At 38.7% G+C, this 27,453-nt stretch overlaps 1 long non-coding RNA gene across 2 annotated transcripts in view; it reads right to left on the bottom strand.

Moving 5' to 3' along the window:
* The window catches only part of LOC128082448 (uncharacterized), a 366,886-nt gene that overhangs the window by 11,059 nt on the left and 328,374 nt on the right, over window positions 1-27,453 (bottom strand). For both annotated transcript variants that reach the window (XR_008207676.1, XR_008207677.1), the window contains 6 exons: window positions 23,698-23,848; window positions 13,700-15,159; window positions 12,806-12,870; window positions 10,323-10,653; window positions 8,006-8,333; window positions 6,398-7,140 (listed from right to left, as the gene is read on the bottom strand). This is a non-coding gene — a long non-coding RNA (uncharacterized LOC128082448). The remainder of the gene's footprint in view (window positions 1-6,397; window positions 7,141-8,005; window positions 8,334-10,322; window positions 10,654-12,805; window positions 12,871-13,699; window positions 15,160-23,697; window positions 23,849-27,453) is intronic.

Below are 27,453 nucleotides of genomic sequence, written 5' to 3'. Positions count from 1 at the left end.
CTTATTCTTGCTTTTGAAGTTGCAGTTCAGAACTGCTTGAGCCGTGTTGGTTGGTTATCCTCAGCCCACCCAACCACCAGCCCTACACTGCTGTTTGCTGCTAGCTCCTGGCGCTTACAATGAGGTAATCATCACCTTGTAGTTCATTGGTGTGAATGCTGGTCAGATGGCCTGTATTTTATTAACAGAAATAGGGTCACAAGTCAAATACATGCTTGGGGTCAGTGAACAAATACAAAAGAAGATTAGAAGAACAAAAGAATGTGACTGGAGGGGTAAAGTCCCACTGGGGGTTAATCGAGCAGAAATGTATCAAAGAATGTAAACTGCCCTTTCTTTTGTTATTCATCCTACACGACGGAGTTCCTATGTCCTGCTGATTTCGGTTAGATAGAGCATCATCTCCAGAACGCTATCTTTTAATGAGCTTTCTGCATACAGCCTTATGGAAGGACTCCCACCACACACTAACACTACTTTTAGTATAATAACACCATCATTACTAACAATAATTAAAAATGCCCAGCATAAACATGTGAATTACAAAGATTTGCTTCACCTAATATTGTACTATGCAGACTGTCTTTAAAAATAAGAGAAAAATAGCACACAATGTCATGTTTCTGGGATTCTGTTCTGCCCGCAGGACCAAGAATCCACAATTATACTGATTTAGCTCCCTCTTGCAAAGCAAATGAATTAATAAAAATTTATCTGAGACGGCACTGTATTGCTATAGTTTCTGTCTTTTCTAAGAAAGACTATCCCTTCAAAAGGCAGAACAACAAAAGAAGGAACTAGCATCCCTGATTTGTACCATAAGTACTGGACTTGGTAGGGCCCAAACGGCAGCAGTCAAGAAAAATCATAGGGTACTTAGCAAGCGGCAGCTGATTTGCTCTTCTGATACATGTTCATGGCTCTTTCTGTGACAAGAAGCAGAATATTCTGCCTTATTTGAGCTATGCACATTTGTCTAATTCTTTAAAATTCCAGCAGTAGAAAGATTCCCTTTTCATCAATTTCCATTTATTATGCTTGTAGCTACATATTGTAATATGAATTCTTCTACCCATGTATGCTGCATATCTACAGATTTTATGTTTCCACACATCACATGAAAAGCATATTTCAAAACTATTGCATTACCACGTTCCAGAATAATATTGCTATGGAAATACAAACACGTTATCAAAAGAGCATAAAGCAGTGAAGAGAAGAGGGCAAGGAATCCTTAGTTCTATGACTTTGTGCCATTAACTTACTGAGCAAAATTGATAAAGTCTCTTCATCTTATTTTGGTGTACTTTATCTATAAAATACGGAAGATGTCCTTCTCCAAGGCTGAAATAAATGTTAACTAGTCAATCATACCCTTCAAAAGCAAAACTGGGATTTTTGTCATCAGCGTCAAGATGAGATAAATCAGGCTGAGAGACTGTAAATCTCTAAGTTTCAAAGAAAGACACGACATAGATGAAAATTTCATGGCCAGATATTAACTGTGGTAGACTGCTGAAGGATTAATGTGAAACAAAATACTGTAAATGAAAGTGTTCCTTGAACTGAAATCATTGGCTTCCCTAATTATCTATCTAGCTACCTGTACATACTTTTCCATACAGTTTATTTTCACACATTACATACCTCCTTCAGGAATACATGCATTTGATCCTGGATCATTTAGCAAAGCAGACATCGTCCTTTAAGCTTAACACTAAGTGCACACTTAAGTGTTCAGCTGGATCAGATTGCAGAGTACTGTGCAAGGCTGAGCCTTTCACAGGGCCACCTGTGGGATTTTCCTCCTCTTTGAACAAAGGCTGCGATGACAGTCTGTACACACACTGTCTGACCTAGGATCAGCAGCACTTTATGTGCAGACACCCACATAAAGATTTTCTTTACAGAACTGATTTTAAAATGGAAATGTCTCACTCTCCCCCAGCTCTACTGCTAGACAGTGTTTACCCGATGATCCACAGGAGCTTGTTCTCAATGGGAGCCTGTACACAACTTATTTGTGGGTTAGTGGGCTGGAAATCACACATTTAGAATATTTTCTGGAGGATGTCATCATAATTCCTGCGCTTAAAAGTGTTTAACATTGCATATTCATTACATACTTGAGAAGATATGAATTATCACAGAGTGGACTGAGACTTGCTAATAAAATAATAACAAATACTTAATGCACAAAAATATCTATACAAAAATAAAAAACAAACCTCTTTTGCCTAAACTGAGATGCAATTAACACACTTCTAAAAAGCTATAGGTTTAAAGCAGCTTTCCAAGATTTACATTTTAGTCATTCAAATACTTTCTATGGATTACAGTCCATTAAAACACAATATTCTGAAGTCTTTGTGCTACCTCAGTGCAGAAGAACTATTTAAAAGAGATTTTTTAAAAAATAGTGTGGTCAGAATGCTTTAAGAAATATCACTTTATGAAATATAATAAATTATCTTTGTATCAGTATCATGTGGAAGAGACATGCTATATACTTTGAACAGTGGTTCTGAGATGTACTGAGGTTTGCATAATGCCAACCAACATGCTGTATTACTTCTTAAAGGCTTGTGAATAAGAATTTTACTACAGTCACAACATATATATTGGACTCTTCTAGTAAATTGATCACTCAAATAAAAAGAAAGGAATGTTTTTGATCTGCAAAGAAGATGGGCAAAAAGAAAGCCTGCTCATCTTAACTCTGCGTTAGGGAAAAAATGAACTTTGATCTATCATATTGCAGAGCTGCTTGTATTTCAGTGGCAATTTATCAATTCTGTAATAGTCAAAGCGTCCAAGAAGTAAAAGCTTCTTATTCTTCCTAATCTAATAGCTATTATTTAAAATTTTTATTCTGTATGACTTACTGTTCAGTTCAGAAGCAAGAAAGCAACATTATTTCTCAAGAATTCTCTTTTTTACAAGTACTGATGAAATTGAGGTCAGCACTACATGCTTTGTTCATCCTGGTGTAAAAACAATGCAGAATCCCACCTTCATACAGTTCTACATCTCTTACCTGACCTCACAGGCAGTGCCACATGTCAGCAGCAGGACTGCCTTTGGGCCAGGATTCAGCAGCACCGCCCTTCAGGGAACACTTTCTGTGTGTGCTCTGCAGCAGGTCCCATCACCCTGTCCACCAGCACAGGCCTGGGTGACTTCCATCCTGTGGGGAGCAATTAGGAAGCCTCCTCCCTGCTCCAGCCACCTGAGAGCTGCAATTTGTCTTTACAGGGGAGAGAAAAGGGCTCTTTGCTTTGCCCCACTGCACAAATGGGTGGAAGGATATGTCCCAAGGTGACAAACCCAGCTCCATGGCAAGTCCCAATTTTCTTAGCTGAGGTGTGCTTTGCATTCCTAAGACACTGGAGATGAGAGGATATTCACATCTTGTGGGCCTCTCACAGAAGTGGATCTGAAATAAGGTTGAGTGGCTTGCTTTAAAACATTTGCTCTGTAAGTCCAAAGAAAGGAGCATTCAAGAGTGCAGATCTAAACTTGCATGTTGTTGTTGCTAAACATGAAACCTGAAGGTCAGAATTCCCACAGTCAACCACTCCTACTCAAAAATACATCAATGTATTTGCTAAATGGAAACTATACTCACATCACATCTTATCCTAATGTCACAAAACCCATAAAATTACAAATCAGTTTTAAAGGAAAATACATGACAGCAAAATATAAGTACACAAAAACTACATTAAATATCAGTCTTCATTTGTCCTTACCACTTCAACTTACCTCTCAGTTCAAAACTACTCACTGCAGTGCACAGCTTGAGATAGTCTAAGATCCATTTTAGAGTGGACTGAAATATAAATGACAGTTCGCACTACACATGAACATAGACAACTGTATAAAATATTTAAATAAAGACAGAAAAGAACAGAGGAAACCAACAGAGCCTTTGGCAGACCCAGCCTTTGGGAATTTACCAGCTTGAGATTCATTGAAAATTTCATCTTTAATGTTATTTTTAGTTCAATATTTTGTAGCACTCAGAAGTAAATCTTTGTGTGCTGTCTCTTCCTGCTTGTGCCGCTTCCTTTTCTGATCTTTACTTTTTTTAAAGAAACTTAATATATTTTCAAAACAATCGATTTGTGACATGTTTTGTGATACTTGTTAGTTACTGTTTCTTCGTACAATTCAGTGCAAACCATTATGCTGCTGTTTCTTTTTATCTGCTGAATACTGATTGTCATAATTGAAAACAAACAGTACCCCCAATAGTCTTTGTTCCACCATACCTTGCCTTGCATTAAATTCTTACATTAATTTTGATTGTTGGGTTACAATCAATTTTTTATTTTTATATTTTTTTAGCTTCCTGCCACTGCTCCAAATACTGCCACACACCATGCTTTTTCAGAGCAGTTGTGATTTTATCCTCCGGTCTGCTCTTTGTTTCTGCTGTAAAGCAACAGTGATGTAAAATAGAACTGGGAGAGACAGAGAAGAGACGGGGTAACGTCCACCTGCAGAGAGGGAAAGCAAGGCTCTGCCTGGCATCGCCTCTCCTGCACCCCCTGCCCAGGCTGAAGTATGGCAGGAGGGGAAAAGAGCTGGTCCTGTGCTGTTTGTCCCATGTTATGCCACACAATCCAATACAGCTATTGGCCCCTTCTCTGCCGGGACAGACACCAGTGAGGCCAACAAGTGGACAGTGTAGGCATATGAGCAGATTGTTTGGATCAAAGCAAGCCACAGAGAAGCTAAGGACAGTGGCCCCACTGCAAGCATTCATATGCTTTCAGCCAAAAGCAAATGCAAGATAACTGACATGCCAGTGGAAGAGAAACAAGAGTATTTCTATCAGGTACTGGGGAGTAGGCCTGTGAACGTGGCAATTACAAAGTTTCTGAGAAACTAAATTCACATCCTAGGTAACCCTACAGCATGCTGCTCTACATTCACACTCAGGTGTCTTGTTCAAACCCGAGTCCTATTCTGTCTTTTGTTATTTAACTTGCCAGACCATTCCTCTTCCTCCCATTACTGTAATTATAATTTCACAGTTGTGCCATTGGTCATGACATTAGATTTAGACTATTCCATACCCTGTGGAACTGACAATAGCTCTGTGATGTTACATGAGGAGGGGACAATACAGGAGATACTTATCTGCATAGTATAGTACGAACACCATAAAACTACTTTTACTGTAGTTAATTCCAATTTCATCAGCCTATGACCCACAGTTGAGGACTATGCTGAATTTTTCCTTGTTCACAAAAATAATCACAAGAGGAGGACCTTGCCTCTTCATAAAGCTTAAAAAATGCAAGAGAGGTTTTTAATTTCAAAAACCTTATTTCTGACGTACTGACATACTAAGCAATTATTCAATGGCTCTCACAACGCAAGGACTAGGAGCCCCAGTTAAATGATCAGGCATCAGTCTTATACAAACAAAAGAAGCACTTCATCCCCACAGTGCATAATGAAATTATGGAGCTCATGGCCATAAGATGGTGTGGAGGTCAAAAGTGTAAATGGACCATAAAAGGGATTACATGAAATCATGCAAAGTAAAATCCATCACTAGCTACTACACACGATGATCAAGAATAGCCTCCAATCAAAGTGCCTGAGATACAGCTCCTGAGAAGCAGAAGCTCACAGGGGGAGAAGGATTGTTCTATGCTACCAATACATAAGAGCTCATATTCCTTTTCCCTAGGCATTATTTCCTGCTCACTCCCAGAAGTCACTGGTCTGTGTGGATAGTTTCCCTGACTCAGGATGGCAGCTATTGTAATGTACTAAAATCTTCACAAATTTTAACTCATTTTATTAGGCATGTTTTAGAGATTTTTCTAAATTAAACAAATAATAAATTAAACACAAGTATATTAAGAAAAAAAAAAAGAAAAAAGAAAAAAAAAAAAGGAAACAACGTAAAGAACCATACAGAAGGCAAAAAGAAACAGAGGTACCCAGAAAAGATGGAGATTCAGAGTTTAAGCTTTGCTACATGGCTGTGTTTCAGGATCTCACTCTGTGCTAACAGTTGAGAACTGTGTTCCAAGTATGGCCCTGTGGGCCTGCAGTGCTGGAACCACTGCTCGTCATCGCTTTCATTGCACTGAATCATTTGGGCCTCTCCCCGCATGAGTCAGGTTTTGAAAGCTGAGCCTCCTCCATCCCGCAGGATTTGTTCACCTGTCCCATTAGCCCAGTTTCACTATTTGTCTAATGACAACCACAAGCGACGACCTGACTCAAGTCATGTCAATATTCTGCCAAAAACTACCATTTTGCCCTCTCAGCCACCTCCTCCCACCCACCCACAGGTTATGGAACTGTGGGATGGTTGCCAGAGAAATGCAAAAAAAGTAGGAAATGACATACAAAAACAAAACTCACTTACCTAAAAGCCCTGTGCATCAGATCTCTTTGTGTTGCTTCTTCACCCCCACTCCTTTTTTTCCAACACTTGTTTCACCACTCTTCATTTCCTCTTCCTTTGCTGCCCATTTTCTTCACATGTTCTAACTTCTGGTCTATTTTCTCTTTTTATGTACTAGTTTTTTGTTTTGATTTTTTTGTTTTGTTTTCATTTGGCTGAAAATGAATAAATTAATGCTTTCATAATTTTTTCTTGCTTTTGAGCCAGTAGAGCATCATGGTATCACTTCACCATTTGTTTCCTGTTTCCACCTTCTTTACTACACATTTTGTTGCTGTTTTTTATCCTTTTTCTGGTCTTCCTCCATGGCAATCAATCCCTTTGGGCAACAATTCATTCTCAGTGCCTTCATCCCACCTTCTCCCTGCAGAGCTCCTGTTACATCCTTGCAACAGTCCGATCTGAATTTCCAGATTAATTTGTTGTGCTTTGGAAGTCTTGACAGGGTGTAAGTATTACACTAAACACGCAGTACTGAGCATTTCTGATGGAAGCTTTCTGGATTGAGGGGCATGACTTCATGGAGAAGCAGAGATGTGAAATGGAGCGAAGCAGAGCACCGTGCCAGTGTGGGGTGGAACATTCTCTCTTGCTTAACTCTCTCTAAGCCACTTATTCCACTGTTATTTGGCTTTCCAAATGTCAGAGGTCATTGCCGCCTGAATGTTCTTCCAGGATCCATCCCTGAAATCTGGATATCCCTCCTGCCAAGAGAACACAATATTAGGAACAGTGCTCTGTTTTAGCTTACAGTTGCTCATATTTTCCAGATATTTAAAACCACTTAGAAGAAACGTCTGTTGATTGAAGCTGCTGAGTGGGCTGCTCATTGCTTCATCCCGTGGCCAGGCTGTGCTTGCTGCTGGGGGGCTGCAAGGCTGGCCCTGCAGCTCACAGGGTCGGGTCTATACACCCAGTACACGCACGTTTGTCAAGGTCTAAATATACTGTAAACCAGACAACGTGTTTAAAATTCAACCCTATGCTGCTTCATCACTATTAGTCACAAGTATACTCAATGCTTAGAGGGAAAACAGTGTTTCAGGCTTGTAAAGTTAGTGAAAAAAATGGTAACAGCAGTGGCTTTAGCATGTATTTTCTATGCTAAAAATTGAAAGAATGAGAGATTAGGTAGTAACATCCAGAGGGTGGAAGGGAACCTGACTAACTGAGGATTTTCTGCTGTAAACTTTATCCTGGAAACAATATTTTTGTGTTTCTGTTCCATAACTTTGTTAACAGCACGATAACCCAAAACAGTATCATTTGCACAGCACTTTTTTAATGCACAAGCCACTATGCATCAAATACCATGCATACTGCAAGGAACAAAAAGTATTCCCATTTTGCATCTTCTTTCCATTTATATTAATTACCAGTTTATCTGTGGAAGAATTGTGCAGTATGGGTTTTTCTTGCTTGTTCATAATAGGTTGTTCATTAAAGAAAATACTAGGAAATTATCTTCTGTGTCAGTGGATACAGAATGCCATCTGGGAAGTGAAAAAAATGAAGAGAACTCAGACTGCAAAAATAAATGATTAAAACCACGAAATGAGTTGTACTTACGGAAACTAAATACTTCAAAAATCCCAGGTGTATCAGGTAGGCTGTAACAAGTGGCACAACAGACAGGCGATGCACTCACACCACTGCTCCCTCCTGGGGCCTTCAGTGACTCTGTCACCACGTCCCCATCTTCTCATGTCCGGCTGCCCATCCTGGGCTGGCTGCTGCCCTTGGCCTTGGCACACCGGCACCACATGGATGCTCTCTGCCATTTCCTCCTGCAGCTGTCTGCTTCCTGGCAGCTCTCCATTCTGTTCTGAGCTTTATTCCGGGGTGCTTTTTAACCAACTCTTTAGCACAGGGCAGTTGCCATATAACATCCTCCTCCCTGGAGCCAAAACCAACAGGTAGCTCACAAACTCCTCCTGAAACGTGGGGTTCCCTGCTCTGACCTCATCTGGGGTAACCTGAATTTCAGTGCTTGTCTTGGTGGGGTCGGGTGGATGAGCTCAGTAAGGAGGGAGATGCCCCACGCTGGCGGATAAGGAAAACATACAATATACTGATAAATATATTAAGATAAATATGGCCATATGCCAGTTTTTCCCCCTCATAAATAAGGCTTTTGTTTACCAAATGTTCAGTTTTGGTTATGTCACTATAAAAATCAAGCAGCTGGTAATTCAGGCTTGATTAGCAGGTCTCCAGTTTTGATTAGTAAATTACTGTAGTAATCAAGGTTAATTCTCATTTCAGAGCTATGCCACAGATTTTATCTCTTCCAGAGAACTGGATTTACCACTCTGGAAAAGGAATATTTTAATAAATGTGACAAAAAACATCCAGGAATAGAAAGCAAAAGCAGTTCCAACAGTTTTTAAAATATAGGGAAGCAGAGCAGCAGTGCCATTCTAACACGAAATGGTTAATGTCCTAGGAATAAAACTCCAAGATGCAATTTTGCAGATGATTTCCACATAATATATGCAGAGATTGCATTGCTAATTCCTTTTACCTTGTTTTTCTGTTTCTATCTTTAAAAATTGCTTTCTTTGGATCTTCATCTTTCATTTTAAGAGAAAAAAAAAAAAAAAAAAGTGTACAGAGAGGCTTAAAAAGAAGCCCAAGAGAGCATTATTAGTAGAAAGATAAACAGTAGAATGGATTCTAACTGAGCCAGAAAACATCATTGTAGAATTTACATAAAATTTAGTTTTCAACCAAACATATTGCACATCCAGTTCCAGCTCATCTCATAATGAATATTCAAGCTTTCAAATGACCCACATGTCCCATAAGTGATCAAGAGTCCCCGAAAGCCTTCATTGTCATAGAAGAGGCACAGTATTAAAAAACAATAAGAATTCATTGGGGATCTTCCTTTTCTATGAAACTTTTACTGAATCTTTAGTCTGCAAATCTTCTGATTATTTGAGCCGTACAAGTCTGTCAGGGATTTGGGTACCACAGGATAACATGTTTTTATATGGATTTTAATTAGAATAATACTATTGTTTTCTAGTCACAATTCTGGGTCCGATTTGGTATTTCTCTTTCACATCACTTTTGTAATAATTAGGCACTCAATTATCTAAAATAAATGTGAAGTCTTGCTTTATCTGCTATATGCTGCAGACATTTCTCAGATAGGAAAGCACGGGCAATTTTTAGATATACTACAGTATTCCACTCAAAATATTTAGATAACTCTTTTTCCTAATAACACTGAAAGAACTGAGGACCCAAAACATATGGGAAGAGAGGCACAATAAAAGAAGACTTTGACATAAAGTTATACATTTCCAATGCCTCTTGAGGAAAAAAAGATTTTCTCTAAACAAACATGCTATGTCTTTTTGAAAAAGGCTGGGAAGGAACGTGCAGTTTACTTCTGCTTCATTACGTATCATAGCATGTATACCACATACATATTTGCTTATTCTTGTGGAACAGTAAGACCAGGATCACCTGTGCTTCTAATTCAGCACTTTGGTTCTGATGATGACAAACAGAAAATGCTTCAGGAGATTTCTTCCAAGTGTTTCAAAGTTGATAGCTGTCATGCTGGTTAAAGCAAAGAGATTCTTTTTCTTCCTGTGTTTTAATCTGTACGACATAGACCTGAATATTTAACATTCAGCCCTACCAGCATGGCTCATTTACAGACCAGCACCTAATGACATAAACACTGGCAAAAGTAGAAAGCAACCTGAGCTGTGTTTATTTGGGATTTATCCTCAGCTAAAATAATAATTATTTGTGTAGAAAGTAAGCAGATACAGACGGGATTTACTGAGGATGTTGGGGACCTGCCTCACACAGCAACAATTTAGAAAGTCCCACACTTTGTGGGAGAAGAGGAAAAAAACATACTTACATCAGAAAGTCTATAAAGCATCGTAATTCCAGGAAAAGTGTGTGTGCTTTTCTTCTGGTCTGTCGCACATTGCAGGACAAATTTCACCTGGGGAAGGAAGGGGTGGAAGGGGTATAGCAATTCCAACCAGGTCTTTGCATGAACACGGAACTTTTGCAGATTTATGGCTCATCTCCAGCTGTACAATGGCTCCTCGGATCTGGCAGATTTTACTCTTCACATTTCGCATGGTTGGGCTTTTTGTTGTTTGTTTGTTTGTTTTGGCTTTCCTTTTCTTTGCAGCTCTTCCAAGTTACAGGAAGGAAGCACACAGCTGTCGTTCCTCAAGGAACTGCAGAGGAACAGTGGCCTCTATGAGCATGAGCACCTCTCCCACCACCAGTCAGAATGCAGACATGCTCCAATAGCTTGAGATTCTTCCTGAGCTGCATTCCTGGCCAAACCCATTTCTTCCCTGAGACTGGTGAATTTGAGTGAGCAGCTTAGGAATATGGCTGCACTACAGATAAAGCTGTGTTGGAGGTCAGTAACAAGATTCTGAATAAAATTCAAAACTGTAGCCTCGAGAAGATTGCTCTACCTTACTCTATTGAGAGACAAAAGCTCAGAACAGGAGGCTGCAGTGCCTTGAGGCCTCCCGGGCTTGCACAGGGCAGCATGCAACTGGCTATTCACCACCCTTCTGCCAACCTCCAAATGATCAACATGTCCAGAGAGCCACTGCAATCCTGTTATCCCTGGCAGAGCAATGGTTTCTAAAAAGCTGCCTGGCCTTGTGTAGACAAGAGAAGTCATAAGGTTTCTGGAAAGGTAGTTAATTTATCTGCAGGTAGGATGGCATCACTGAACGTGATCGATTCTATTTAAGGTGATTAACAACGTGTTATGTTGCTTGTTTTGAATAAAGACTATAGGCCAACTTCTGCCCTGGCTCAACTCCCACTGAAGTCAATTGTTTAGCCTGAAAAATGGATTACAGGATGTGGCTATAATTTATGCATAGGAAGAAGAAAAAAGGTAGAAGATTTTGCTTTAGAAACAATAATTCTTATTTATGTGTACTGCAGCAGTGCCTCAGACCCAAGATTCTTTTGTGGGATGGTATCCAAATACCTAGAAAATACAGGCATGGCCCCTACCCTAAAGAGTCTTTAATCTAAGCAAGAGACAAGAGACAGCAAACAGATGGGAAGAGGGGCAGAAATGACAAGGTAACTGGAGATAATTATGATCACTATGCAGTCACAGCACATCAGCTGCTTAACCACCATCATTTTTTTAAGGTGTCACAGCAGAGGAGAGTTTTAAGGGAGGATGTGAAGAAGGGCAATTGTAGTGGCTTGGCTGATTTTTATAACAGTGGATGCAGAGAAGAAAACAGCATGGTTCAAAATTTAAGAAATGAGTGGTGAGATCCGGACTGAATGGAGGATGCACATGGATCTGTCAGTAACAGTGCGTGTGACAGCAGCAGATAGGATGGGGAGAGCCTGTGATGCGCCTTAAAACATCTGTAGATGCTTTTAGCTGCAGGGCAAGGGAAGGAGACAACAAAAGGCGCATGGTGGAAGAGGAAGATTGTACAACATTAAATTTAGAAATGCACCCCTGCAGCAGTGTCAGTGAATGGGCAAGGTACCCATCTGCTGAGGCCAAAGTAACTGAGGCTCACTGCTGCGGTTTGCAGGAGTAATTGAGCTGTGGTAGTAGAAAGACTGAGCTGCAGATACGTGGTACAATCAGAAGGTTTGTCCAATTATACACAAGGGTAGAGAGAAAGATGTAGAAAGATATCATATTGAGGAAGATACGTGCCTAGAACTTGAAATGATAGAGCTGATACTGTGGTCACACATGAGGCTTTTGTTTTGTAAGACCCTTCTGGCAGGAAAGAGATTCCCTGTACTTTAAAAGGAGAATGATTCTCAAACAGTTTATATCTGACAGAGCAGAAAACATTTTGTGTGTTAGAAAAGTATTTGGCAAAGTGAGACTAACAGGTGACAAAGACTCCTCTTCAAAGGTTTTAGAGCTTTTTTTCCCATAATATTAATTACTGTATTGCTACCATTGGCATATATATATATGCACCATTTTTGTGTGCCACTGTGGAAACTACATACAGGAAACTTCAGTATGGAGCTGCTTGTACATATACGTAGGAGTAACTTTCTGACAACTGACCACTTCAACTGCATCCTGAATGAAAATAGCAAGGACAGTACATGGGCTACTGCAAAGTGATTTATATATTATAAATATATAAATTGATATCTAAATTACTGCCAGAGCTCTGACCTTGATTACAAATGATCATAAAGTAAAGAATACTCTGAAGTGCCCCAAACTGTAGATCAAAATACTTGTTTATTCATCACTTTGACTAAGATCTAGCCAAGATTTTGTTGGCTAATAAAAACTGCAAATTAAATAGAAAACAGGCCCAGTAAAGAGAGGTCATGCCTGTTTTTTTAAATACTTACAGTCCTTTAGGGCAGGATGTCTGTGCTGCCTTAATTGTTCAGAGTTTCACTTTCTGCCATGGGACCTGCAAATGTACAAGCCTCTGTCTCATAATGCTGCAATATAAACCTCCATTTAAACTTGATGTGTCCCTTCTCATTGGAGTTTTATTTTCCAGGCACTTTTGTGATGTGCTTTTTTATGAGCAGTGTGAATAAATGCAATAGAGACATTACCTATGCAAATGGGCAGATCAGAAATGTTTAGGAAAAAACAACAAAATTCTACTTTATATACATATATATATATGTATGTATAGAGTAAAACCCCAATAGCTTCACTTTTCTTGTTTTAAGAATGATTTTCTTCTAATATTGCTGCCAGTCAGCATTTCTCTGGGGAATGCACTAACTATGCATGATCTGACCGGCAATATGTGAAAGTGACCTAAATTTCACATTTGTACTCTGTATTTTGATTCTTCTCCAGTTTGTAAAGCATTGCCCATGACTGCAGTCATGAACGCTCATAACTTTTGGGAGGGGTGGCTTCTTCCAGAGCTACTTATTCCATTCACATCAAGATGTATGATGGGCAACCTCTGGACAAGCTGTTCAGCTGTGCTTGATAGCGTGCAAACAATGCACCATTGTACAAGTGCCATATTGAGCTACCATACTATCACAAGGTGAGCAGTGCCCTATGTTCCCCAGTGAGCAGCTTTCAGCTATCTGAGGACTGTTTTCAGTGAATCAAGTTTATAGAAAGCTTTTACTATCACTCAAAAGGAACATCTTTGTGGATCATGTCCTTAAAATATAAGCCATATTCCCATTTTTAACTTCTGGAAAGTTGTAATCTACCTGGACTCTAAATGGTTTCTATATTTAGGAGAGAAAATCATTGTGACTCACCACGGAGCAGGACAGTGGATGGTCTCTGATTCTGCCATTTATTTGCCTGAAAAACACACAAGTGTTAAGATTTATGATGCAGGTAATGTACATCCCTATTGTTGGTAGAAAGTGAGGGGTTGGCTTTACGTGTTATCACGCAAAGGGTATAAACAAAAAGGAAGAAAATAGGAAAGTTTGATAATCTGCTAGCTGGTAAAACATCAGTTTTTTTATACTAAATTAAGCTTTCAAGTATGCAAGATTCACCTTACACTAAAGTGAAAACTCCAGATACTAGCCTGGAGATCAATTAAGCCTTTAGTAACCAGGCAGTCATGATAGGTAATGATAGTGCAGAAGAAAATTGAGACTAACCAGTACTTCACATCACAGTGCAGATCCTCTATAAAATTCATATTGTTCCTAATGCACTTTTTCCTATTCTTTAAGCTGAGGTTAGACCACTTTCTGTTTTTAGTTACATCATTATTAATCTGGAGTAATACTATGAAAGTTCATTGAATCGCTGAATCGATGAGGATTTTGTATTTTTGTTGAGGTCTCAAGTGAGATATTCCTATGCTCCCTGTGCTTTGGACTGTTTTATTTATTTGTCTCCTTCCTTGTTACTTACTCTTTTTCAACCTCTGTACTTACATTACTCCATCCTCTCCTACCCATTCCTATTGCTGTTTTTTATGGCTTTGGGTGGGTGGTTAACTGGCATTGGGAAGAAAAGCCACACAGGAATACATCCGCATATAGCATTATCCAGAGCACCATGCCTCCTTCTCTTGGTTACTTCAATGTCATTATGAAACATGCTATATATTTATTGTTTAAACAATCTTAAATAGTAGAAAAAAGAACACTGCTTCTTTTTTTTTTTCTTCTGAGGTTGTCATCTATTACAAAATCCTACAAACACAAAAAAGGAGCAGTTAAATGAGTGCCTTAATTTGCTTGCTATTGAAAAGCCGTTACTATAACAAACAGCAGCAAGACTTTTAAATCAGGCCTGTGGAACAAAGCATTCCAGTGTCATTTTTACATTAGTGATTACAGTTGATGTCATTTTCACAAAACAAAATTATAACCAAAATGGATATTTCAGGTCAAAGTGCTGCAAGGAGTATATAGATACATTTCCATCAATAAATCTGCCCTTTTCCTGCCCTGACATAAGTGTTCAACCCCTTGTGATTGACGTTTTTACCACTAAATTATACTATGTCTGCTTCTAGAAGAAACGTCTCCATTACAAAATTAGCTAACCATCAACATAACATAAAATAACTTCAACATGGTGTCATTTCACAAGAATATTGATTCTTACAGACTTACTGGATTAAATCCTGGTTTCCCATAAAAGGAGGAGCCATTATGTCTTTGGTAGACAGAAAAATATATATTGTGGAACGATGTATATTGAGGTGATTAAAACTTCATTGCTAGGCACAGAAGCGTAAGATTTCATCCTGTGGCAATACAAAATAAAGAGAATTGACAACACATTAATATGAACGATGCATATGTTTAAGAAACAGCTAGTATTCCATCATTTTATTTTCATCTGCTGGAAGATACTTCTGCTGTTGGTGGCAGGAGGAAAAGTCATCAATTCTTCAATGCTGACTACTGAGTCTGCCAAATTCTTTTCAGGACCTTTGCGTGAAAATTTATCCTGGCTACATTTTCCTCCAGTGCTATTACAATTCTTCATACTTCACAGGATGTTGTGAGCTTTAACTGACTCAGACTCAGAAGGTCTTTCGGATGAACAATACTATTTAAGAGCAAATAGTCACAATGAGCAGTTGTAGTTTCTTCTTACATCAAAACTGTAGAAAGGAAAACTAATTGGAGAATAGATTTTTATCGCTCTCACTACTTCACTTTTATAGACTTGCCCTAATATTGAGTCCTGGAATAATAATAGTGGGCACAAATTCTGTAATTTTAATGAAATTACATTGGTGATAAATTTGAGTCTGCTCTTTGGGACCGCTTGCTCATTGGAAAATTTCCTAAGGGAGAAAATAACACCTCTGTGGCCACAGTCCCCTCCTGGAACTTGCAATATTTGATATTGTAGCCTGATTCCTTCAAATACAGATGAAAAAACATGAAAAAGAAGGTGCAATGTAAATTCAGTTGCATACATAACAGTGTCCAAAAGACTCTACTGTGCTCAGAGTACATTTCTACCATAGGAGAGTCATTACACATAGCTGCCTGTCGGGAAGGACGGTACTGCCTCCCACCCCTACCCATTAGGGCCTGGAGAAGGACAATGTTACAAGCCTCTGCCCACTCAGTCCTTTTTTGTTGGCACATTACTATTTTATCATTTTGATCTCCTCCTTACTGAAGATAAAAGACACCACGGGAGGGATTCATGAATGAGTACTGTTATTTATCGACCCAGGACTTTTTGAACATTTTTTTCCCTCTGATTCATGGACCACTTTTCCATATTCGAAAAGCAGTTCATAAATCGTTCAGCACCAGCAGAAATTAATAATAATGAGTTCATTTACATAAAAGGACTCATCCTGCCAGTTGCTGATAAAGTTTGAAGCCAGAACCTTGTCAGCAAACAGGATTTTTGCTGGCAGTGCAGGAAATAATCTTTTGTTTATAAATTAATTAAAACATAGTTTTCCCTCTGTTTTCAAGGCTGTTAGAGGGGCATTTGTTGAGCAAAATATCCTACATTTTCCTTTTCTAACAAATGGCACTGCCCATGGTGGAAAGAGAGATTTCCAGTAGTATTAAGTCAGGCTTTCAGGAGAGAGGAATGTGCTTGGACTTGTTTTCATTTTTTGAGTGAGGATTCCTTGCAAAGCCACTGGGAGCTGCATTTCATGAGATTTTGTTTGAATATATTCTTTATTCTGGATTTGTGTGTGTTCACTCACTCCTCCCCCAAGTTCCAATCCGAGTTTCAAGTTCAAGTGAACTGAAAATCTCAACAAGAAACTCCCACGTTTCCTCTGGGCTCGTGACAAACTCATGAGTTTCACATGACTTTGATGCAAAACTATAATCGGTCCCGGGTTTTATTTATTTTTAAGGAGGGATCAACCTGAATGAACATTTCCATAAAACCAAGGGTAGAATCTGTGAATGGAAGTGTAATGCCAGCACACACATGTGGTGTGTCTGTTTCATTACGTTTGGATGCCAGAAACTCTTCTCACTCCAAGACCAGATTTACATGATTTACTCTAATGGAGCTCAATAGAATCTATACTGCTGTAAGATAACCAGAGTTTTGAAGCCTAAGTTTCACAACAAACTAGATCCAACAGCTTGAACCAACAGTTTCAAGCTGTTGCTGTGGAAAGGACTGACTCTCCCCAGCTCAAAGCCTCATGGTTCTGCTATGAGGTGCGACAAATTTAACAGAAAAAACATAAATGAACTACATTCACTTTCCTTTGGAATGCTGCCCATTGCCACCCATCCCTCAGAGCCCTGCTGGCTCAGCTCAGGCTGCCCCAGGTGTCTCCACGTACCCAAGGGTTCTGTGATACCACAGAGTATCTTCCCTTCCCATGTGCCTACTGCAGCCTACATACCTACATCAAGCATCCCATTTCCACTCCACGACCCAACCCTACAAATTATGCGCTGCTGTAGTCAACACTGACATTTTAAGTTGCTTTTAGCATTCAAACCTGGCTCTGCTCAGACAAAGGCGGACAGCTGAAAATCCCCACTATTTCACTTTTCTAACTTATGCACCAGAGCACTCAGATTTGCCAGGAGGTAAATGAAATGGGCATATGAACATTTTACACAAGAACTTTCCTAAATCTCTCCTGGTATTTTAAAAAGAGTAAAACATTAGAGCATCAAGAATTGTTGGAAAATTCTTGTCAGCTTACTTATTACTTTGTGTATGGCACTATTAATGGAAATGGTGATATGGGATAGGATTTGCTGCTTTGTTCAGTTTCCTAGCCTTGGAGAGTTGTTGTTTGATATTTTGATTTTTATTTGCATTTAAGCTTTTGTTTAGCAAATACAGAACAGGTTGTTTTCACAAAAGAAAGACTAAAAGTTGGAAATGTGCAATATTAATCTGATCTGTGTAACATGTACGTGTATGGCTTCAATAGAAAAACTATATTAAAAAAAAAACAACAACAAAAGGCATGAAATGCCTGTTCCTACTTCTGCTCTTAATTGGTGACATCTGGATTTGTTGAGACTGAATGAAACTTTTATTTTGTGATTTTGAGAAGGAAGAGATGTCTGACTAGTTATCTTTATATGGTTTCATTTCCTCTCATGTCCCCTTCTCTTTCATTTTACTGTTTGAAGACTTCTAAGGTAGGCACAAAGGAGCCAAGATTTCTGCCTGCAGTCCAGAGTGAGCTCTGCACCACTTAAGCGCAGCACCAGCACGGGCCGCTCGCTTCAGCTTTGTGCTCTCATCTGTAAAACAGTTAATGACACAGCTCAGGAAACTTTGCGGTGTGTTCACCAAAATCTATATGTAAAGCTAAGGTATAGTATATTTACATTAGTATTCAGAACGCTTTTGATTTTGCATTAGTAGGACACAATTTTTCAGAAAGAGGCTTTCTTAGGAAATTTGGCTTTAATTACACTTGAATTGCAGTTACTGGTGGTGCCTACACCCACACAACCTATACGTAGGTGTAGCTTATGGAAGCTTCTATGTAGCAAGTAGCATGTTGCTTCACCAACCCCCCCTAACATATGCTGGATAATGATTGATCTCACCAGGTAGCACCAGTTCTTACCACTGTGCGATCAGAATTCGACATCACAGCTTTATCGTGGCTCTTTGTGTCACTGTATTTTCTTTCTTTTTAGCAATCATTTATAGAACTCAATATATGCAGGAATATTAAATAGTGAATATTTCTATGGCCTGGAACAGAAAACAGCAACTGGAATCCAGTTTTCCAGCAGAAAATGTTTGAGGGAAATTTCTGTCTGTGGCAGCAAAATGACACGCCAAGCAGACAGAAAGCAACATTCATAATGTTAGGAGCCCACTTTCTGCAGTGCATAAATTCAAGACAATGAAAACGTAATGAATAAAGCATTTCGAGAGGTGATTGTGACAAGGACAGCACAGGGGAGGAGGGGTGCTGGATCTGGGAATCTGGCAGCCTACCACTGCGAGTCAGCCACGCTCACTGCTGGGACGGGGCTTGAAACTGGGAAATGTTTCAGGCCAAGGGTTCCCAGAAAACTTTCCCTTCCCAAGCAAGAGAATCAAGAGCAACACTGAGATAGAGAACAGAATCAGGCTGCTCTATCTAGCTGCATAAGACCCTGATTCTTCGCAACATCTGGCTGCATGTAAAGGATTTCAGCAATACATAAAGGATCCCAGCTCTTGCAGACCAGGCAGTCTGCTGAAAGCATCCTACTGCAATACAAACTTCAGTATAAAAATTCATCAGCCCCAAACAAATGCCTGTTGGGAGCTGCAAAAAGCCACTATGTCCTGATCCCTGTAGGAGCTCCATACATTGCTGGAAGCCACTGCTAACAAGGAGCCAAATCTGAAGCTGAGGCTGCTTGGAACCTCTGAGGATTTGGCCTTCGATTCAAGCAGCCTGCAGACCCCAAAGCCCAATCCTGGGAGGCTGCTGTATAATTCTGAATAAGCTGTAGGGGAGAAAAATCTGAGGCAAGCTTTCAACCTTCTTGATTGGTTTTAGTAAAGATTTTCAAAGTTATCTTCAGAAGGAAAAGGGCCAGGAAAGAACCCACTTAAAGGAAACCTGAAAACCCACGTTGTGTTCCTGCCCTCCCCAAAACAGGAATTGTTTTCAGTCTTGTGCCTGGTGGCAAAGGTAAGTTTGAGCAGAAAAAGAGAATAAAAAGAATTACTGTTAGAACCAGTATAAAACCACAATTGAAGCTGATGATTCTGTTACTCATTTTCACACTCCTGCACAAATCTGTGTGTTTTCCATTTCTGAAATCAGCCAAAGATTTTCAAATGTCAAATATATTTTTTTTGTGTGAAATTCCTAACAGAAAGCTGTAATCAGAACATCATTAAAACCTTTATTCTATACATACACCATGCCAAACTTTGGCAGATCATCAGCTGGACTTTACAAAATCCTGAACATTAGCACAATAATTGCAAAACTAGGAAAAATAATGAACAAAATATGAGAAGTAAGAAACAGAAATTCTCAGCACACTTGGGTTCTTTATGCTCTCACGCTGACTTCTGAATGTTGAGGGATTACATCTTAAGGTATATTTTTGGGATCACACTTTCAAGATTTCCTGCACGATCCTGAGAACCAGAAAGTTTTGTTCTAATTAAAAAAAAAAAAAAAAATCCTTTTGCATTTGCAGGGGCTGAGGCTTTAAATAAAAATTTAAATAAAATACCAAGTACCTCAAAGTTAATGATTAAATTGTAAGAACTGGCAACTGCCTATAATAAGCAAGCAAAACTGCTCAGAAGCTAGTAGAAGAGGATGAGGAATGAAGTGCCATACAAGATGGGAGAAGGTTTTGTAACATTACTGCTTTGGAGAGGTTGCATTCTTACCTTAAGTAGGTGCTGCTGTGAGCCACTATCTCAGCTCTCAGGTGCCAAGGCATGGCTTTTCGTGGGACTCTGAGACTTAAATGCTCACAAGCAATTTCAGTCCACTCTCACTTTTTCAGATTGTATTTCTCTCTTTCCTTTGCATCTGATTTTTTTTCCCTTTGCTGTCAGATTGTTTCAGTGAGTTTCTTTTTAAACAGTTCATTCCTTCTCCTCCCTCAGCTATTTTCTTCACATTCCCATCTCTCCCATCTCTGCATTCACTGATGAGCATGCTCAGGCCTGGCATGTTGGTGGGTTGTCATGCAGCCCAGGCAGGTATCAATACATAACAAAAATGGTGAGTTGAAGGGATCTTCCAGAGCAAGGCTTCCCAAATATTTGTGCACTGATTGATTAATATCAACTCTCAAAATGTCTCATCTATCACCACACACCAAATTTCTCACTGTGTCAAAAGGACCATTATTTCTTACAACCTCCTCCCTATCCAGCCATCTGCACTGTGGGAGAATTGCACCTCTATTACTCACTAAGACAGACACTATTGAACCTGTTCTTAAAGTCTCCTTGGGACAAGATGACGTAAATAATTCCTAAGGAGCTTCTTCCAGTGCTTCATCATATTAACAGAAGTAAAATCTGTCTGATATCTTTTGCAGGATATCATCTCATTCTTTCCCAGCAGACATGAAAGAAAGAGGAAGGTATTTCTGTTTTCTATGGTGTCCTCCCTTCTTCTTCCTTTTTGCTTCTCCACTCAGCATCAGTCTGTCCCTTGCAATGGACATGGAGTGGTGTTTTGGTGTATCCAGAACACAGTGTTTCTTTCAAGCAATAGGAAAGAACCCTAAATAAGAACAACTGGAGTATTTAATTCCAATGTCAGAAGGGATGCAGATGTGAGTTCAATTAATTATTTTATAAGCTCTTTCAAATGCAAAAAGTGTTTCATAGTAAATGACAGATGTGTTTGTCTTAAATAAATACATATGTTTATACATCTGGTATTTTCAATAGGTGTTGTGGATATGTGACTTTATGAAAACTGGCTCTATGATTTTAGATTTTGGAACACATTTCCTTCATTTAGATTTCTAGGAGACTTGGAAGCTACATTCTAATCTTTAAAGAACACAAATATTTTCATCTTGAAACACTGAGGAGAGTACAAAGGTATATATTCTAATGTGATGTTTTAAAAAAACTAGAGATAAGAAAGAAAATGCGTAAGATATTCTTTTGACATCTCATTTGTTTACTGCCAGATTAGAGCTGTGTCACAGAAGTAAGGGATGGAGACTGGCACAGATTTAAGAAGAGATGTGACTGACAGTGTCAAGGGTGACCTCAATTTCATTGCTGGAGTGGCTCAGCTAGAGCAAACACAGATTTGTCCACCTGTTCTCAAAATCCAGTAACACGTCAGGTGACCACAGTTGTATCACACAGTGTATTAGATATAGGAAGACATAGGACAAGCCAAGCAAAGCACTGACTATACAAATAATAATACCATAATCATTGGCATTTGATAAAGTAACTTAAATGTGTATACTGAGATTGCTGAAGGAAGGCTGAGGGATGGCTATCTCCTAGTCTTTCTGTTTTCATTTACAGCAAGATCTCTCTGGAAATGTTGAGGAATTTACATCTATCAGAAAATTGCTCACTTACTGAAACCAGCTATTTTTAAGGTTTTATTTAAGGGAGATAATGAATAAGACTAAATTGATGTCAGGCATGAAGTAATCTTAACCAATACATTCAAAGTCTATAATACAAAATATTTGAAAATTATATGTGGAGTAATCTAAAGTAATGAGATGTTAAAATTCCTTGGAACCTAGAAACTCTTCTATTCATTCTGTTCTTCTTTTGCTTTCAACCTCACTGTGGGAGGCTCCATCTCTGACATCTTTATATATGATGTTCTCATTTCAAAATGCCACTGAACCTTCAAATGAACACTTGCCTATGATCTTTGAATACAAAAATACTTAAATCAAGGTTTTTATATTTTAGTGCACTCAGCCATTATATGCAGTGAACGAATTTTTGGTATTTAGTCTAAGTCTTATTTCAAAAGAAAGAAAAGACAAGTCAAAATGAAAACAATAGCTCAGTAGAATGAAATATCAGCAGTACCAGATAATTTCTAGACAGGATATTTTAAACATATTTAAAAGAAGGAGAAATTTAAAATCCTTTGGAAGTTAAAACTGGAATAAGACATAGAATCTTTCTAAGCAAACTGCTTATAAGCGAAGTAGGGCAAGCAGTCTTTGTACGCTATTTGCAGGCTGGCACCTTTTCCCAAGGTTAGTGTGGATATGACTTGTATGAACAGCTTCAAGGAACTATACCATTGGTGGACACTGGAAGAGAATAAGCAAGCAAGAAGAGCTTGTTGTTCTATGGTGGGTGCAATTATTGTGAACATGCTTCCTTAAAGGTTTTGAATTAATCTCTTTTTTTCTCATTGAGCTATAGAGATTTAATAACCATAAGCAGGTTCTGATGACATTTGCTAGAACAGACTACCATCTACAGTGGTCCCTCTAAATCAGCTTTACAACCATAATTCGTTACAACATAAACTAAACCAAGTGTATGAGGTGCTTGATGTAATAACGCAGGTCTGCTACTGAACAGTATGTCTCAAATGAACCTTCTATTTCTTAAAATCATGTCTTAAATGTATGGTTTCCACAGGTTAATCGTCTCTCACTACTTTCCTTCATTTTTGCTACCAATATAATTTTTTAGCATTATTTTCTTTTCAGGGAAATGAGGTTTAATTGTTAAGTCTTAGCAGCTACAAGCCTTCTTTTCACTTACTTTAGAATTCCCCACCTAATCTCCAATTGTATTCCACTGTTTATTTTACTTTTAAGAGATTTGTCATATGCAATCAGTTCTCAGCTTTCTAATGCACTCAGAATTCACTGTTTTCCAGGGGGGTCAATGCATCAGACAAGAAATTGTTTCAGTTTTCATTTTCAGTAACCACTCATACACTAAGTATGGCAGGCAGTGAGCTTCACAGTGCTTTCTGTGCTTGGGATAGGCTTCCAATGTGCATTTCTCCTCAAATCTTTTACTGACTCTGAGTGTCATTCTGGTGAAGCAAGAAGCTGGCTACATCCTGCTTAAAAGCTATGATGACTCAAGAGCTGTGATTGTTTCTGCCTTTCATCCTTTCAACAGGATTGCTGCCTGAACTGCAGTAGTATAAAACCAAGCTCACTATACTACATGGACTTCAAAAACACCAAGAAGTTAAAGCTTATCTACACAAAAATGCTGAAGCTTATCTGGAGGCAGAAACAACACAAACATGGGTACCTCCCTCTGAGAAATCCCAAGGCCTGTTCTTAGCATCAGCGTAACTGATAAGAACAATATTAAGATTTTTTTCATCTTAACTAGGTGACTGTAAATGACTCACATGTGAGCTGTGCAGCTGTGGGAAGCAGAAGAATGCACACCCTTAACATCGTATATGTATGCATTAAACCTGTATTGCTGGCAATGCTCCCTTGAACAGTACAGGCCGCTTGGACAGCTTGTATAGGTGTGTTCTGCAGAACAGGAAGTGCCTGAAACATTGATATAAAAACAAAATTAAAAAAAAAAGAGCAATACTGGTTATAGTGGGAAGGGGACAATACGTGACTTGCAAGACACCATTAAAAGCACATCCAGACCTGAAAGTAAAAATTGTACACCAGTGATCCCTCTGGAAGAGATTTTAATGCTTCTTCATTTTAGATATTCAGCTAAAATGTTGAAAAAAATGCCATATTTAATAAGCAGTTTTAGGATTTTTTCAGTATTCTATTCTACCTAGAAATACTTAATAAGCTGTAGAGTTACCATGAAAGTATTTTTCTAACCTCAACATTTGCTATTCAGATCAAGAGTGATTTTTATCTGTTTTAGAATGGTTTAAACCAGCTTAAAATTGAATGCATTTTTAAAGGCATTGTAGTTAACGCACTTGCTGGCCAAATTTTTCAGAAAGACATTAAGAACTCAGCTAAATGCATGAAGTAGCAAGAAAACCAATTAAATATATAGCTATTGAAAGCATCTATTCCAGCTGTACAGTACACAACTTCCTTTCTAGGACTATAAAAGAATATATGGTAGTATGGAAGGTACAAGTCTTGGTTTGTCATTTGTTCCTGATGGTGACTGCCCCAGCAATGTATATGGCAATGAAGAGGTTAAAAATCTTCCCTGGAGTAACAGAGGAAACCTTTTCTTCCCCAAAGGTATTGCCTCAGCTGCTAGGAAAGAGGCAAGTTCCTCCAGGTGACGAAGTAGGTGGGTTGATTGAGGTAGCCCAGCAATGGTTAAGTCTGCTGGGATCAATTAAGATGACCCAGATACAAAAAGTAAGGAGAATGTTTTTGCTCCCTTACTGCTCCCGGTTTCCCACTCTTGACTCCAAGCTGTGGGCTGCAGAACTGAGTCTTGAGGAGCACAGTTAGGCTGATCTGTTGCTAGCAGTTGAGTACCCTCAGAAACTAATTTCTTTTTAAGCAGTAAAATCCCAGATTTGTGCAAATACAGTGTTAACTTCAATATCTCATTGTAGTATCCATCCTTAATGCAACCCCTCTAATTTTATGTTTTAGACCCAGACATGGCAATGGTGTAGCCAACCAAGAGTTACTGTTTATGAAAACATTTGTTTATAAAGTTTAACCAGGAAAAATATTAACGTGTTTCTTAAATTGCTGTATCATTCCAATTACTTCTAAAAAGACCCTCAAGATACACCCTGTTAATGACAAATAATTGCCATGCTGCATTTAAAATTTCAAAGTTTCATGTACAAGAGTTATCTTTTCAGCTGTTTCCAGCACTAGAACTAAATAAACCAACAGAGCTATGAAGTAAAAAAAAATGATAATAATAATTAAAAAAAAAAGGATCTTGAAACACAGGCTTGCTTGCTTCAATATAGTATTGAGGTTTTTCTGTTTGTTTGCTCAGTTCAAGCAGTTCTTCAGTGTAGGCCAGTCCTGTATTCCCTTTGTTTCATCTCATTAAGTTCCTGTTTCCTGACATTTGCTTTATTATCAACTATGGAGACAGTGGTTGACTAAAACAGTACAAAAAGTAATACTCTTAATTACTGTCAGAGCCTGAAAAGTCAGGAGACACAACTGGATCCAAACTTCCCGCAATATACCATAGCTTCGTGAAAAGAGAAAGGCCACCATTCAAAAGATGCTGGCTTTTGACCCCATATCAAATCCCAAAGCATTTGAAAAATGGGAAATAAAGGTGGAGCTCAGGGAACTTGTAATCACAGCTTCCCAGCGCAGGGTGTTTCCTTTAGCAGTACTGTATTCACATCTCTTTCTTTCAACCAATCACTTCACAACTTTCATTCTAAAGAAAGATAGTTAGGGATGAAAATGACTATTGCCTGCTTCTCCTCTACTCCACTATATCATAAGATACAAGTAAAATCCCTGAGGCAGAACAAAGCCTTGTTGACTGAAAGTAGATACGAACCTGTTCTGTTATAATCTAGGAGGTTCTGAACTGGTTTTAAGGGACCGTCAGAAATAGACCTCTAAAAGGAATGCATGAGATTTGCAGATCCTCCAAAGCTAGGTGCTCTAGCAGCACATAGCAACATGTTCCAGTTCAGAAAAGCAGAATAAAGCATGGAAAATGTGCAGCTTTTTTTGCCAAGGAGGAAACTCAGTGTATATGAAGTGTATATCCAGAGAAAACCAGAGGGAAAAAGATAATATTTTCTTAGCTCTGATAAAATAAACAAAAAACAGAATAAAATGCTCTTAGTTCTGAAACAAACAAACAAACAAATGAAACAAAACAAAACAAAAAGAAGAAAATCCTCTTATTTCTGAAAAATTAAACCAGCTCTGACAACATGCATATCTTTACAGTCTCATGGCTACCTCACAGCTCATAAATTAAGCAAGTTCTAACCTGAGCACACTTCACACTGAAAGAGGTAAAATGTTTGATTTGGTGGACTGTATTCATCCTATGACATACAGAGGTGTTAAAATAGCTTATGTTTGAAGAAAACCTACCAAAGAAAAATGGAGCAGGACTCAAAAATTTGAGGTCCCTCTGGCACTACTTCTAACGGGACAAGTATAAACACTGCTGTTATGGACAAATTTCAAATGGAAAGCAGAGTTATACTGTATGTACTAAAGAAAACCAGAACTTATGTTTTATTTTAGAAAAATAATTGCCCGCATCCCGTTTTAAAGATTTCAAATGAGTATTAGTGCAACTGTTTTATGATTACAAACCAGACATGTTGCCTCTGAATGGACAATGATGAGTTCTCTAGCATCATCTGCAAACCTATAGCACTATCATTACTGCACTTAAAATGCAATTTCCACTACTTGGTCTTTTTTGGAGAATATATTTCAGTACTGCATTTCAAACAGTGCATTAGTTTGATTCCATGTTTTTACAGAGGTGCTTTACAGTTCTACAGAAATCTTGTTTGCCAGTGCTTAATACTCCTCCAAAAAGAGCACTTAATACTCCTCAGACAAAGCATAGAATCAATAACGAAGGACTGTTGCAACCATCACGTCCCCAGCAGCCATTGCAGTGCCATGTTTATGCCCCACAACATGGTAGCACACTGCTTCCTGTACGTTCAGTTCTGTGAAGCAGTAAGGAAAGTGGTCTGGAGAGTGGCAGCACACAGTGCAGAACACGTGAAATGTCTCTGCGCATTCCCGGGGTAATGTGCCAGTCTGAGACAACAGTGCTGCCATTGTACAACATGAAAAAATGATGTTGATTTCCATCAAAGAACAGCAAAAAAAGAGAGATTTTTGTTGTGGTTAGCCTGAGTTCAAAGCTTGGAGTAACACACTTATGGATGAACAGAATAAACAGTTACATTTAGGCTTACTGTATAGAGCTTAACGAACACATATGAAGATCATATAAATAATTCACGTTACTCAAGAGTGGTGAGTTGAACAAGTCCCTTCTGGTTAAACTTATTTAAAGATGAGGTGAAGTTAAGTGAGTGATGGCACAGTTACAGAGGCCACAGTCCAGGGGGAATTTGGACAGTCTAAGTTACACTAGCGCAGTGATTTGTGCAGAATTATGTCAACTTACAGATCTTTAGACCTTAAGGGAAAAGGAAATGTCTGCTCTCTAAAACATATGATAC

The sequence above is a fragment of the Tympanuchus pallidicinctus genome, unplaced genomic scaffold (assembly GCF_026119805.1).
Source record: "Tympanuchus pallidicinctus isolate F22 unplaced genomic scaffold, pur_lepc_1.0 scaffold22, whole genome shotgun sequence".
Lineage (NCBI taxonomy): Eukaryota > Metazoa > Chordata > Aves > Galliformes > Phasianidae > Tympanuchus > Tympanuchus pallidicinctus.
This window is presented reverse-complemented; position numbering and strand designations above follow the sequence as displayed.